We start from the raw sequence: 16,967 nt of genomic DNA on the forward strand, positions 1-16,967 counted from the left end.
AATTTTTTCATAAATTTCCTTTCCAACATATGGAGATATCAGTGTGAAACTACTTTGGCAATGTGTGGGGAATCTTCCATAAGTTGTAGGTTATATTTAAGACAGAAGACAGACTTTAATGTCAAGGTAATCACCCGAGTGCCTTTCCAACTCTGTGATTCTTTGAAAATACAAATCACAAGTTTTCAACCCTTCTACCCCCAAATCCTGGTACTCCCCACAAAAACTCAAAACAAAATATTTTTGACAAAAATATTTCCATTTTATCAGTGTCCTCAGGTCAGTAGAAATTCTGTGAGATGTTTGGAATACTCCTTGCCCAGTTCGGGAACTTAAATAGAAGACACAAGCATCATTCTGTATAGCCCCATTTCCACAGTGATGGCAGCAGAACCTCTCATTTAACAATAGGGAAGAGGACAGAGGTAGTGGGGAACAGTTGGAAGAGAAAGATATTGCTACACAGAGAGAGACATGCTGCTAAAAGCAAGACATTTCTGGCAATGATAGGAGTCATAGCGCAGGAAGGTTTTATTGGTGTGACCTTTGGTGTAGTATTCAAAGTTATTTACCATTGGGTACAACCAAGCAGATATGATTTATTCTATGAAAGATGCATAGCAGTAAAGTTCATACATGTATTGTTCTGTATTGAAATGCCTGTAATGTAATGATATGTCTAGCAAGATTATGCCATTGGCACACCACAGATCAATAAATTAAGACAAAGTCAATGAGTCCTTCATTGTTCTAGTAATTGGCTTACAATAAACAACTAAGTCAGTAGGTATGGACCATGGACAATTTGCAGGGGGCATCTGAGAGGATGCTTCAAGGGCCAGAAGCCACAGGGAACACATGATCCCACAAACAATGGAAAGGAAGAACCATAGGTCTCCCACCTAGAACATTATAAGTGTCAGAATTTGGGAAATTTGAGGGGTGAGATTTAATGCTTGAGCTATTGTCTGCCAAGGAGAATGAATATGCCACTCAATTTCTCACAGGGGTAGGTAAGCTACTGCTGGGGAGCCAGCAGCAGCCAATCAACAGAGTTCTCAGAGTTCCATAAACCTAAGCCAACCCCAATTAGAACTCCTCTACCAAAACTATAGTGCAATATTGAAGCACAAATATTCATCCTACCATGAATAGGAAGAAGAATCCAATTCTCCATTTGAGCTTGATGGTCTACTTACCTGGAACCTAGGAAATACTGCAGTTCCTTCTACTGTGCTACTCAGTACCAGAACACTCATTTGCCATTGTATGGATGTATTTTTTTAGGACTGTATTTGTCTAGAATCCATTCTGTCCATCCCTTATTATTATTATTTTTAACATTTTCTCTTAAGAATAGGAAATAAATATTCTAACTGTGGCCATCTCTGGGCCTAAGCATTCATTCTATACACCAAGTGAGCATTTTACACAGGTGAGGATGAAATCATAAGATATGGTGCTTTCTACTGGGCTGCCAAGCTTCTTGGCATGATTTGCCATGGCATGATTTACCAGCCGCATTCTTAACTGAATTCACTCAGAGCCATCCCAGCTCACCAATAGGGAGATTGAGTGGAGCACATCTGCTCTCAGCTCTATCTGCGTGATGAGATGGAGTGAAAAATCTTTGCCATGCTATGGCATTAAACACAACAAAGGTGCAATTTTCCTGTGATCTAGTGTAGCCACTCAGTTTTCAGTAATTTCCTTCCAATCTTCAATTTCTCAACAACTCATCAGTTGTCTTAGAGGACACTGCTGCTTCACATTCTCCAGGCAGCTTCTTTCCCCATATTGTTTTAGACACACCGCCATTATAATCACTTGCAATTGACCAGTAATTGTTGGGGAAGCAGGGTACACTGCTGCCAGTGCCACCCCATTGCTGGAGTCCACCCAGCTGGGTGCAACAAGTTCCAGAATCCAATCAAAGCAAAACCCAATCAGTTTCCAAGCTTCTCATCATGAAGTGGAGCCAAAACTTGCATCAATACACTACCTACCTCTTACACAGCATGTATAAAAGGGGCTCCATTTTATCTGTGATTGTGGTTCCTGAACTATCTCTACAAGAGATTAGGCTATCAGATGCCAGGCCCTACACAATCAGTGAAGTCTGCTAGAGAGAGAATAAAACTTAGAGGAAAGCTTGTTTTCATCATTAGCTCCACCACTGATTTGATGGATAAGTTGGGACAAATCACATGACTACTCTCTGTGCCTGCTTTCCATCTGTGAAATAGCAATCAGATCTTCCCCCAACCTGTAGCAAAGACAATTTGTGTCTCTGTCAGAGAACATGGTTAAAACTTTTCTGGGAAAGAGGTTTAGTGTGGGAGACAGGAGTCCTGAATTGCACTTCCAGTTCTGGAAATAGCTAACTAGCTATATGACCTTGGGGAAATCACTTCATCTTTCTGGGACTCAGTTTCTTCACCTGAAAAATTAAGATATTAGACTAGATGCACTTTAATTTCCCTTCCAGCTCTAAAATTTCTATACCTATGGCAGATAGATAATATGGTCATGTGCAAGGTCTATTTCCACCTCTACAATTGGCTTAAACTCAGAAGTATTATTTAACTGCTCTTTGGTCTCAGTTAAATAATTCCATTAGAATCATGAAAAAATGATAATAACTTGTTAGACTTTTGCATTTGGAAAGATCGTTTACTACACTGGATGCAAGTTCCCCCCAAATTGGATCACACTTAGGAAATGCCAAAGATTTAGCACTTTACTGACCCTCATAGACCCTCATGATAAAATACTAGAGCTCAGAAGGATCTTAATCTCTTAGTTCAACTCATTTGGCAAATGAGGCAATGGATGTATAGAAGTGAAGTGACTTGCACAAGGTCACATAACTAAATCATATCGGAAGAGTGACTAGAACCCAAGTTTTCTGCTTTTCCATCTGTGCTTTACTTGTAATGAAAGTACAAAATCTATTGCTCAAACCCAAAATTGAACTCAGATATCATCCTGATTTTGTGGTCACTTTGTTTGAAAATGGAGAAAACAAATACTTTGAGGTCTCATCATCTTCCCCCCTCCCCATTTTTGGAAGAAGCATCAGGCTAATTCTTCATAAACCCAAAGGGCTTAGCCAGAACCAATGGGAGGAAAAGAGAGGGAAGCAGATTCTCAACCTTTTCAACTGTTCCAACTGCTTCTAAAGTGGTTTGTTTCCCACTACTGTAGCTCTTAAAGTAGAGGCTGGATGACTGCTTAATTGGGCCATGTATAATATTGATTTTCCAATGAGAAAGGGAGGTAGGTACAAGATTTCAAATGGTTGCCATAGGTGTCATCTCTCCAGAATTTTCAGGAACTAAAAGGGTTTTCTTCATCAAAACTCAGGATATGCCTGTTTATCAATGACCTACGAAATTCACTGTCAACTCAAGCAGCCCCTCCCTGCCTACCTTTGTACACCATTATAATGCTAAAATGGCTGTGCATTCCCAATCTAACTACAGATAAAAGCACCTGGCTCTGCATATCCCACAGATTCTAATAACGAAAGTCTACCATTACAGAAATTCAAACCTTTAACTAAGAGATAATTGCAGATTTTCTCCAATAAAATTATTTCAGGCATGTTTTACTAAGTGGACTTAGTGTGCATGTAAGTGTGCCAGACCAACTGCTGATAAACAGGAGAAGTTTCAGTCTGTTGGGTGAAGGATGTGTCATATCGATCTGGTTTTATTGGCTTTTTCCCAACAACAAACATTCTAGTTATTCACAGAGAAACTTGGTAAGCTGAATGTTTCACAAAATAGAACTTTTTCTTTCCCTTTCCCACTTCTCATTGCATGGTATTGTGGAAAGAGTTTTGCACTTAGAGTCCTAAGACTTGGGTTCGAGTATTGACTCCATCACTGTGTGCCCTTACTCAATTCATTTTATCTCTCAAAATCTTACTTTTTCATCTGTAAAGGGGGAATGAAAGGAGCAGTTTTGCCCTGTTGTGAAGTCCTAATGCCATAATGTATTGTATGTATAAGTTATTTGCAAACTAAAGCATTATAGAAATATGAAAGCTGGTTATTACTATTGTTGATTCCTCTCAGTGTGGCTCATTAATAAGGGAGTTCATCTCAAAGCCAAGAAGAGGTGCAAGTCTTACCTTTACTTATTAGCTGGGTGACCTTGGGCAAATCATTTCACCCTTCAGGGCTCTGGGCAACACTAAAACTATGTTATAGAGAAGGGACTGACATACATCAGTAAAGGGAGTTTCCTAAGTATTAGGTACTTGAGGAGATAGAAAGAAACATATGACATGGTTGCTGCCCTCAATCTATTAATTGATCAACCAACAAGCACTTATTAAACTCTCATTATGTGCCAAGTTATTGTGCTAAATACTAGAGATACAAAGAAAAAGCAAAACCAGTCTTTGCCCTCATGGAGTGCACATTCTAAATGAGAAGGCAATACAAATAAATCAAGAGCTACATGACACATGCAGGGTAGATTGAAGATAACCTTGCAGAGGAAGGTACAAGCAATTGGTGGGATTGGAACAAGTCTTCTACAGAGGGTGTCATGTGAGCCAAGATCTGTAGAAAGCCAGAAATTCTATGATGCAGAAGTGAGGAGAACAAGCATTCCATGCATGGGGAACAGCCAATGTAAATGCGCAGAAATGGTTGATTGAGTGTCATGTGAGAGGAACAGCAAGTCTATCAGTATGGTTGGACTATGGAATGTGTGGAGGAGAGTCATGTGCAAGAGCCTGGAGAGATAGGAAGGGACCAGGCAATGAAGAGTTTTAAAAGAAAAACAAAAGAGTTTATATTAGATCATAGAGGAAATAAGGAGACATTGGAATTTATTGAGTAGGAGAAGTGATACTTGGCAACTCTGTGAAAGATTGGAATGGAGAGAGACAACACAGGGAGACCAAGGAGCTTACAATGTCGAATTCAAATTTGTATCAATCAGCTACGCACATGGCTTGTCTATACAAAGAATACACAAAGGCATTGGATTGGATGAGCAAGAAATCATTTGTATGTGGTTTCTGTGCTTCAGGGGCTATGATGATCTACAGTATATCCAAATATGTGGAACAGTGAAATGGCTATACTGGTATTCCATTTTCCTTAATAAAGAATTCCATGGCATATTGGCATGAACTCTGTAAAGGCAACCAAGAAACTAAATCCTAACCTGTTTCCTTATCATGCTTCCAAAGAATTACAAATGCCCTAAGACAAATGCTGCCTCACTTTCTCCATTTTATAGTAGGAAAACCATAAAGTATTTCCAAATAACGGTGATACTATTAATTGAACATTTGTATAGTACTTCCAAGAGTAAGGATATGATGTGAATACTATTTTGTATATTTATAAATTTAATATCCAAATCAGTAAAATAGCTACCAATTATAAGTGTACTATTGAATCAAGAACAGCAAACATTTAAAAGAAATATATGTTAAATAGAATGTCCTACGTACCAGTAGTTAAGACATTTCTTTTTTTATGTTTGTTGCTCATTGTTTAATATTCCTTCAATGTTAATAAGCAAGTTTATTATTCTTGTTATCTTCATTTAATGTCCTAAGAAACCAGGTGAGAATATTTTGCTAGTCTAATGATCATTGGCATAAAGTACACATGAGGGTCACATAGGACATGGTATCCTTTTCAAGGCATTTTGCCAAAAGAGCCTGGAGTTAATTAATTAATACTGGGAAATCCCCTGCCAATCCATGCTTTGCAAGAAAAAAATAATAAGTCTTTTGGGCTGCAGGCCAACACACCTCTTCTGTAAAAATTAAAAGCCCAATCAAACTTCTGATAATGAGGTCCCTTTGTAAGCACTAGCTAGTGTAATGCCTATTTTAAATGATAAAGGACAAAAACAAATAATGGCCAGTCTTGAAACTTTTGTAATATACTTCACCACAGCCCAAAATGAAAAGAATAAAATAAAATTGCCCTGTTATCTGTTGGCACAATTTATTTCAATAGAATTTCATAGGTTATATCAGTTAGGGTGTCACGTTAACCACAGAAAGATGACCAGCTGTGGGCATGCACTGTGTTCATCTAATGAATCTAGACTGGAACAATATTGTGAACAACCTGACATGCCACTGAAATGAGCTCTCTATGGAGGGGCAAGCAGCAAAGAACATGAATTTTTGGGTACCATCTGAGCCATTAAGGATTTGCCTCAGCCACCGATTGGGCCCTTGCAAAAGAACAATGACAATTTTTCCATACTGCATGCAACATTTTCTAAATAATAATTCCCAACACTCTGGTTTTGGTGTCACTCTTCCACTGAAATCCCACTCCCATGCTTCATGAGGGGATGGAGGTACCCCTGAATTCTCAAAGACTATGCCATGTAGCACAAGCTGTGACAGTGATATAAGCATTTCCACAAAGCTGGAGAGATGGAGCTCCTCCAAGAACCAGCTCAAATGAAGAGAGAACACTGGACACCAGGTGAGGTTTCTGTCCCATATTGGAGGGGTCATCTACAACCATGCAATCACAAATCCTTGAAGTATGGAAGTAAGTATTCGTGAATACTTCCTGGTTGGCACACTATTTGATTGGCTATTACATGAGAACAGTTTCCCTGGCTGCAGTTGCTATGCAACCGCATTCTACAGTTTATTGACTTTTCTTCTTCCATGTCCTTCCATTATCCCTTGACTGCCAAACATTCAGAGAACTACCCAACCCCCCAATTATTACATGGATAGGTAATAATAATAAGACATTGTGACACTGACATCATCGCACTGATGATGATCCTTTATGTCCCAGCTAAAATCCCACCTTCTACAGGAAGTCTTCTTCAACTCCTCTTAATTCCAGTGCCTTCCCTCTATTATTTCCTGTTTATCCTGTATGTAACTTGCTTTGTATATATTTATTTCTTGTTGTCTACCCCATTAATCTGTGAGTTCCTTCAGGGCAGGAGCTGGGGTTTTTGCCTCTTTTTATATCCCCAGAGGTAATCACAGTGCCTGGCACAGAGTAGGCATTTAATGTATATTGATTGATTAATTAATATGACAAGTTGCTATGATTATCTCATTTGATCTTCAAAAAACCCAATGTGAAGTAGGCAAGAAAAGTCAGGGAAACCAAACTCAACCAATCATTTTATGTTTTGTAGAGGAGGGAATTGATACGGGAGAGCAAAAATTATTTGCCCAAGGTTATAAACTAGGAAGAGGCATTGCTAGGACTGGGTCTTAAACTATATGATTTTTAATTAAATTTCCTTTCCACCATATCCCTTGCTTCCATCACTAATCAACATACATCTGGGGGAGGGGAGGTATTGGAGATAATTTTTAAATTCTTCACAAACACTGATAAGCAAATCAGAGATCCCCCATTTCTTTGAGGGGCAGAGTCCCTTCATGATGGGCAGGAAAATGAGAGCTTGGAGACAAGAGAAGAGGAAGGTGATTCTTAAATAGGAAGAGTCAGTGAGGCCACAGTTCAATTCAATTCAGTGAACATATATCAAGCACCACTATATGCTGGGCATTGTGGTAACTTCTGGAGATTCAAAAAGAGGCAAAAGACAGGGCTTGCCCTTAAGGAGTTCACAATTGATTGGAAGAGACATCACGCAAACACATATATACAAGGCAAGCTATATACATGTTAAATAGGAAATACTAAACAGAAAGAAGACACTAGAAGTAAGAGAGGTTGGGAAAGGCTTCCTGTAGGAAGTAAAATTTTATTTGGGACTTAAAGGAAGCCAGGGAGGTTCAGTAGTCATACTAAAGGAGGGAGAGCATTCCAGAAATGCGGGAATAGCCAGAGAGAATTCCTGGTGCCAAGACTTGGAGTGTCTTGTTCATGGAACAGTCAGGAGGACAGTGTTGCTGGATTGAAGAGCATGCATTGGGCAGTAAGGTATGAGAAGACTGAAAAGGTAGGAGAGGGCTAGGTTATGAAGTACTTTGAATGCTAAAGAGAGCATTTTGTATTTGCTCCTATTTGTTGTCATGTACGTGTATTTGCATCCAACAGGATGGAGCATGCTTGGCTCAAGGGATCAAGGAAGAGAATCTTCAGGAATTCTAGGGGCTCATTATTCCCTCTTCCACTAAACAGATTTTCAAATATTTGAAAAAAGCTGTAATATTATCTCTCAGACTCTCTTCTCAGGCAAAAAACACCCCTAGCTTGACTGATCCTGATGTGGCATAATATCTATCCTTTTCATCTTCTTGGTCACCATCCTTTGGATATCCCCTATTATATTGTTATCCTTACTAAAATATGGTACCCCAAATTAAATCATTTCACTAATCTTCATTATCTCTATCAGTTGTTATAACTAAAATAATGCTTGAACCTAGTAAGCATTGAATAATGATATCTTTTATGTAAAGTGATTGCTATTAAAGACAGCATGGTGTAATGGATAGAGAGCTGGCCTAGGAGCAAGGAAGATCTTGATTGAAGTCTCACCTCACATGTTCTGGGTACGCCTGATCAAATGCGTGAACTTCTCAGTGTCAAACTCAAATAGAAATGGGGGCCATTGATCTGTACTTATGAATCCCTGCTCAGGCTTCATATAGATTTAATTTTGAAATACAATATCATCTATGCTTTATTATATTTTTATTTATTTTGTTAAATATTTTCCAATTACCTTTTAATCTGGTTTGGGCTGCACTCTGGGGTGTGGCAAGCTGCATGCAGCTTATGGGAAATGTTTGACACCTCTGCTTCAGGCAGCTCTAGAACTATGAGTTACAGAGGAGATGATGATCTGCATTGGTAGAGGAGGTTTCCCCATCTGGGAGTTCCCTATATTGATGAACTCATAGATCCAATACCTACACATAATAAACGATTGTTGATTGAATTGATTGAACATCTTAAAGTTAATGGAAATCTTTATAACTCTGTGTTGTAGGTAGATAGGCAGTGTAAGCATTATTTTCCCCATTTGAAGAATAGAGAAACAGAGATTCAGTGAAATTAAAGTGACATACCTATGTTCATATTGGTATTAAGTGTCAGAATCTGGTTTCAAAGCCAGGTGGTCTTAATCCAAGTGCAAATCTCTTCCCACTATACATTGTTTCAACAAATATTAGTAAATTTTGTCTCGTGATCAATATATTGAGTTTAATGAAAAGATAGACAACTTTCTAGTCTAAGCCATATAGACATGACCTTGTATTAGCATGTTTGCAGTATAAATATGATAACTAAATATTTGAGTGCTTTAAATACTGGAGATTAAGGAAAAGAATAGTCTTGTGGAGATCATTGAGAACAGGGGAAATAGGTGAATTTGGGAAAGCCCTGATTAAAGAAAGGTTTTATACTGGGTTGATGCTTTTAAAACAGTGAGCTGTGACAACTTCTGGGAATAAATTAGTAAAGAAAAAAATGAAGGGAAGGAAATAATTCCAAATATACTGTAGCTTATCATGGTTCCTTCTCCCAAATTTCAAACATGTGCGCGCGTGCGCGCGCGCACACACACATACACAGGATTGTTATAGATATGTGAGATATCAGATATCTAACATAAACTCTGAAGATGTGTTAACTATAAAATTTAGATTTTTTTTTTTTTGAAATAGACAAAAAGTGTATTTCAAGAGAAAAAATATACCATTAGTATAATTATAGAATTTGAGAGTTGGAAGTTTCCTCAGTGTCCATCTATTTGAATTCATACACAAAAGGAATCCCCGCTCTAACACACTTGACAAGCAGTCATCTGGTATTGCTTGAAGATCTCTAAGGAGGGGAAACCTACCATAAATAGACATAGACTAAGTTTTTTTTTTCCTTACAATTCTAAATTTAACTCTTCAAATTCCCATCCATTGTTCTAGAGTCTGTCTTTTAGGGCCAGAAAAAGCAAGTCCAATCCCTCCTCTAGATATAAGCCCTTCACCTACTTTAAGACAGTTGTCATGTTCCACCTAAATCTTCTCTTCTCCAGCGTAAATATGTCCTGTTTCCTCAACCAATCTATATTATGGACATGAACCCCCCAACAATCCTGGTTTCCTTCGTTTGGACACTCTACAGTTTATTGATGTCCTTCTTAAAGCATGGTGCCAACAAATGAACACAATACTTCAGATGGAGCCTGACAAGAGCAAAATACAGTGGGACCATTGTCTCCCTATTCCAAGAAGCTACATCCCTAAATGCAGCCCAAGATCACATTGGCAACCTCATCACCCTGCTGAGTCATATTTTTCTGAACAACCACTATCTAATAATGCCCTCCTCAGCATGTACCTGTAAAGATGTTTTTGGTTTTTGTTTTTTAAACCAAATGTGAGACTTTGCATTAATCCCCAATGAATTTCATCTTATTTTATTCAGCCCAAGGTGCTAACCTGTTGAGATCCTTTGGCATCCTGATTCTGTCATCCAGTGTGTTAGCCCTCCATGCTTTGTGTCATCTGAAAATTGGATGAGTATGCTATCTCTAGCTTTATCTAAGTCATTGATAAAAATGTTAAACAGCCCAAGGCCAAGCACAAATCCCTAAGGAACTCCACTGGAGACCTCCTACCACATTGCCATTGAACCATTAACTCCTTGAATCTGACTATCCAACCAGTTCTGAATCAATCTTATTGGATTATTTTCTGATCCATAATACTTCATCTTCTCCACAAAATAGTATGAGATACTTTGTCAAAAGTTCTGCTAAAATCTAGTTAAACTATATTTTTTCATGCCATTAATCTACTAGTTTAGTAATCCTGTTAAAAAGCAATGAGGTCACTCTGCCGTGATTTGTTCTTGATAAAGCCATGCCAGCTCTTTGTAACCACTGCTTTCCCATCTAGACATTCACTAACCATAGAGCTCTTTAATGATCCATTCTAGAATTTTCCAGGGAATACATCAAGTCCACTGTTCTATGGTTTGCAGCCTCTGTTCTCTCTGTTCTTTTTAAAAACTGAGATAATATTTGCCTTTCCTTGATCTTGTGGTCAAATTTTCCATGATTTTTCAAAAATTATATCACTGACAGTAACTCAGCAATCATATCTGCCAATTCTTCTATGAAGATATAGTTCATTTGGGCCAGGTGAATTGAATTGATGAAGGGCAGATAGGCATTCTCTTACTGTCTGCTTGATTATGTTGGGTATCAGATCTCTGTTAGCCATTTTTATTCTGTCATTTCCAGTGTAAAGATCACTCTCCTTTGCAGAGAAAATGGAAACAATATAATCATTGAGAAATTCTGCCTTCTCTTTCTTATCACTGTTCCATCCAACCCAAGAAAGGTCCTGTACTATCTTTAATACTATCTTTCTTTTCCCCAAAGAGCCTAAAAACCTCATTTTTTGTTATCCTTAGCTTTCCTCACCTGCTTCAGTTCATTCTGAGATTTAGAATTCCTAATATGAACTCTAAAGGGTTGTGTCATACTCTTATATTCTTGCTTCATTTCCATATTCTGGCTGTTTCTTTTTTAATCTGAGTTCCTTGGTGAGATCCCGGTGAATATACATCAGACAAATTCTAATTGATTTCCTCATTGGAATTATTTTCCTTTGTGGGTCAGAATTTCATTTTTGAGTATTTCCCATCCTTCCTGGGTCAATTTCCCTAGAAAGCATTTTAATCTCTGGGATCTTTTTTTATCTTTCCTTTGAAATCTGCTTCTCTAAAATCAAAGGTGCATATGAGACTATGCCCAGATTTCTTCTCCCTCTCTTACAAACTCTAGGATGGAGTGGTCACTTCCTTGTGCAGTATACATTGTTTCCACCCCTTTACAACCAATTCCTACATGTTAGAATCAAATCCAGAATAGAAATTTCCCCATTGTTTCCTCCATCTTTTGAAGGAGGAAATTATCAGAAATTTAAATACAAAATGTATTAAAGTTTTCACTGTAAATGCACTAATGTATTGCACGGGTTATATACTAAATAATTATTCTAAGGAGTAATGAAATACTACTTATAATTTAGGACAGCTTACACTCCCTTCAACAAAAATATTTGTAGTATTTCATTTTTAAAACATGTTTTTTTCCCTTTCTAAAGACAGTAACGATATAATTTACTGCATGGAACAAATTCAAATTCATATTCCTTGCCCAAATTCTTTCTTAGCTGCCAGATTAAGAATGACAAAGGTTGATTGTATTACACAGAAATAGAATGTCTCTCAGAGTCTCTACATCCTTAGAATTTGCCACAGTGTAGTAGAGATGCTAATTTCATCAGCATAGTCTAATAGAGAATGCTGAACTTAGAATCAAAAGAGAACTGAGTTTGGATCCTACTCTTGATACTTAGTAGTTGTATGCCTATGACTAAATCATTTATTTTGTCTCAGTCTTAGTTTCCTATATGTGCAATGGAGACAATCATACCTGTAATAGCCCTCTAACAAAGTTCTTTTGAGGATCTAATGAGGCATTCTTTGTAAAAATGCCCTATAAATGCCATTTATTATTACTATCATCTCATGAGGCCCCAAGAAGTTTATCATTAGCTTACCCTCAGGAGCTATTTCAAACTATAGAAGAAATATAAATAAAAATATGTATTTAAAACTCTAGAAAAGGTAGATACTCTTTATTTTTCTAAAAATTCCCAGAGACAAGTAGCTCAGTTCAATGAGGCACCACTGAAGAATGGATTCTTGATAGAAGGCAGGCAGGCAGGCAGCTCAGCAGGAACTCCTATATTTAAACACTTAGTCAGACCCATTGCTTACCTATGAGACCCTTGGGCTAAGTGAAAAGGTTGTAGTTTCCTTTGAAAAGAGACAAGAGAAGAGGACTTAAAAGAAAAGGAAGGGAAGATCGTGAAACAGCAGGACTCTGGGAATATGCAGGAGACATGAAGAGATAATTAATGTCAAAGGAAAGTTAGAAAAACAAAATGGGGGAGGGAAATGAGGGAAACAAAGGAAGAAAAGAAAGAAAAATTCCAAGAAGTGGGGATGCTTAGCATGTCTTTTAAAAGATTTCCATGTCATCTAATTTCTTTTTTTTAAATTTAATTTTCAAACTTTAAATTGCTGACACTTTTCCTGAGTAATACTTTATATGCAAACCTCTTAACCCCAGGAAAGCTTTACTTTCTTACTACTGAAATATAACTTTAACATAGCTACATCTCAAATAGAAAAATTGGAAATTCTACTAATAAGATTTTAGGAAAAATATTATTTACACACATATGCATATTATATAGATTCCGTTACCAAAGCAATCACACCACTGCAAACTCTCCCTTCAAAAGTATACGTGAGAAGAATTAACTTTTATTCAAAATGGCTGCTTTAGAAGAAGGTCACTTTTATATGCCCCATGTTAGAAAGATAATTATTAGAGTCTGGTAACAGAGATGAAAAACCATCACAGAATATAAATCCATTTCCCCCCAGAAACATAAAGCAATAAAAATGGAATTCCAAGCCACTGCCGAGAGAAACCTAGTCAACATTACAAAGACAGCTTACTTTGTTTCCAGTTCTTTCCTACCACAAAAAAGGGCTGCTACGAATATTTTGTGGTACAGTGGATAAGAGCTTTGATATGGACTCAGTAAGACCTGAGTTTAAATGTGACTCATACACCTACTAGCTATGTGACTCTGGGCAAGGCACTTAACCTCAATCTGCCTCAGTTTCCTTATCTATAAAATGGAGATATAATAGCACCTGTATCACAGGGTTGTTTTGAGATAATATTTTATAATATTTTGCAAACCTCAAAGTACAATACAAAGTTAGCTATTATTCTTTCTGGTTTTAATTTCCTCAGGGCAGATACCTAGCAGTGGTATCTTTGGGTCAAAGAGTGAGAATATTTTACTCTCTTTCTTTGCATAATTAGAAGTAGGTGACCATTGACAGAGAAATGGCTAAACAAATCATGGTACATTCATGAAATGGAATATTCCTTTTCTATGTGAAACAATGAACATGATGAATATAGAGAAGCCTGGGAAGACATATATGAACTGATGCAAAATGAATTAGGAAGAGCCAGGAAATCTATACATAATGATCATAACAATGTAAATAGAAAGAATAACAACAAAATAATAGAAAGTGAATGCTGTGAAATTGTTATGATCAAAGACCAATAATACCTACCCCACTGCCTCTCAGTACTATTAGTTAGTTTAGGTGATAGAATTTTATTTCTTCTCCTATGCCTTAATTAAGGATAGAAGCTGAACCTATGCTCTCCCTGGTAGAAAAACTCCTTTGGCCAATATAGAATAGCACAATCTCTTCAATTTTTCAAATATCCAAATTTCAAATTCAAAATTTTTCAAATTTTTCACAAGTTGCCTACAGTGCTTCTTAAACTGTGGTGGTAAAATTTGGTAAAAAAAAAAAAATTGGTAACCATAAAAGGTTTCTGGACATGCAACAAGCAAAAGTTAATTAAAAATCAAATGCATAATGAATCCGAGGTGTTTCTGACCATGCTTGTCCATGTTGCATTGTGCAACTTCATTGCAGCCTTGGTTCTGAACACAAAGCATGAACACTTTGCACTACACATGCCCTCATGCCACTCATTGCCAACGAAGGTTGTCAAACTGCAAAAAGGGGTCACAAGTGGAAAAAGTTTAAGAAGCCCTGGCCTAGAGTGATGAAAGCTTAAATGATTTGTCCATAGCCATATACTCAGCATGTGTTAGAGGCATGAGTAGATGCCAAATCTTTTTGACTTCGAGGTCATTAGGCCATACTGCCTCTCCATGACTTAAGAAAGGAAAGAAACACTGTGCTAAGTGCCTAAAAAATATTAGCTTACTTGATCCTCATAATAATCCTAAGAGGTATTATTATTCCAATTTCACATTTGAGGAAACTGAGGCAGACAGAAGTTAAGTGACTTGTCCTAGGTCACATAGCTAGCAAATGTCTGAGGCCAGATTTGAATGTGGGTCTTGCTGATTCCAAGCCCAATGCTCTATCCACCTATACTACCCACCTACTTCTTAATTAACAAAGTTTAATGTATATTTAAAATGTTGGGCCCAGTGACTAAGATAAAAATTTAATTTCTCCTAACTTTATTCTTTCATGTGATGACTATGGTTTTAGAATCTGATACCCAGATGGATTTAGCATCTCATTGATGTGGCTACTCGTTACTCTGCCTGTGTAGATTCCAACCTGTCTATCCAATGATCTCACTCTGTGCAGTGCAGTGCTTGCCTTCCAGGCTTCTTATATTCTGTGTGTAACTGGGGAACACTTGAGCTGTCAGTCTGTTATCTCTTACTTTCACTCCGTGCTCAACCTACCTCCTTTCCTTGGCATATGTGTCCTTGATTTATTTTATTATGGTTTGTTACATCAAGAAAATAAAACTATCTCATTTAAACTATCCCTCACACAGTGTCTTTTAATGTCTTCTTGGCTCAAGTTGTGATTATCTATACGCACATCTAACTTTCCAGGAATTCCTTAAAAGGTTCTCTGTCTTTTAGTGAGAAGTCTGTGTAACAATGCCATTCTAGAATTTCAAGTCTGTCTTCATACATGTTTTTTGAAGACACAGATCAAAATTATCTGCAGACTTGGTGCTATGTCACCACTTCCTTGTTCCTTACCTCCCCAATCCATAGACCATTCTCCCAAGAAAAACCTTCTTCTGTTTCAAGTTTTTCATGTCTTTGGGAAGTACGGCATGGTTAATGTCTTCTAGAACCTCTTAGGGCTATCTATGTCCTTTTGCTAAAAAAAATTTCATTCTTAATACCTCCAGGACTATCTGTGCAAAAAGACTAGTTCCCATCTATTGCTATAAATGATTTTTTCATTCATTTGCTGCAGTTCCAAGCTTTGGATAAAGCCAGTATGTCTGTTCCATAGCCCTCATTTACTTTAACAATTGTCAGTAGCCCAAACAAATTTCCACCTCTTCCAAACACCCTCCTATCCCTACATCACAACCACAGAATCATTAAAAAATGAAATAGAAGATACATACTACCAGACATTTCTGAAATGCCTCCACTTGTATTCTATTGTTGTCATCTTTCTTTAAAAATAATATAACCTATATATAATTCTATAAAGAGAGTATATGTGTGAGGCAGAGAAAGGGTAGAGTTAGCAGCCATGTCATACAAGGGGCTTCAGAACCATGTTATACCTTGTTGTACCTAACTGGAGGCGTTTAGCATAAAGAGATGACTTTTAACTCTTTGAAGGGCCATCATACGAGAAAGAGATTAACTTTTACTTAGCCTTGTGGACCCAACTAGAAACATGTAAAGTATGGAAAGATTAATGTTACCTTCTAAAAGAACATAAAACAAGGCAAAAGCAAAACTTGCTAACCATTAGAGTAATTGTTTCAAAATGGAGTGGATAACCTCTGGTAGTAGTAAACTCCCTATCCCCTAAGGTCTTTTAGAAAAGAGTAGATGAACACCTGTAAGTTATGAAATAGAGTAGAGTTTAAACTACATGACCTCTGAGGTGCCTTACAATTCCAAGAGTAAATGATTATACGAAAAGCCTTTCCCCTTTACAATGAGAATTTTTTATCTTTTTATTTATTTGATATTTTTTTATTTGAGTTTCAAATTTTCTCCTTCATTCCAGCTCTTCCTCCACCCATTGAGAAGGCAAGCAATATGATGCCCATTATACATGCCAAGTCATGCAAAACATATTTCTATATTAGCTATATTGAAAAAATCAAGAAAAATAAAGTACAAACAATATGCTTCAATGAGAAATTGTTTTTAAAAATTATGATTTCAAATTATATTAAATATATCTTTATTTGGGGGGAGTCAGGGTGGCAATAAAGAGAAGCAGCTCCTAAAAAGGAAGTTAAATTTATTTTCAAATTCTGCCAATTAAATATACATATGGAGTGCTTTGCACATGGTAGCTGATTAACAACAGTTTGTTGAAGTGAACTGAGTATTCTTGAGGAAAGCAAAACACCATTTTGTT

Source organism: Trichosurus vulpecula, chromosome 1 (genome assembly GCF_011100635.1).
Source record: "Trichosurus vulpecula isolate mTriVul1 chromosome 1, mTriVul1.pri, whole genome shotgun sequence".
Classification (NCBI taxonomy): Eukaryota; Metazoa; Chordata; class Mammalia; order Diprotodontia; family Phalangeridae; genus Trichosurus; species Trichosurus vulpecula.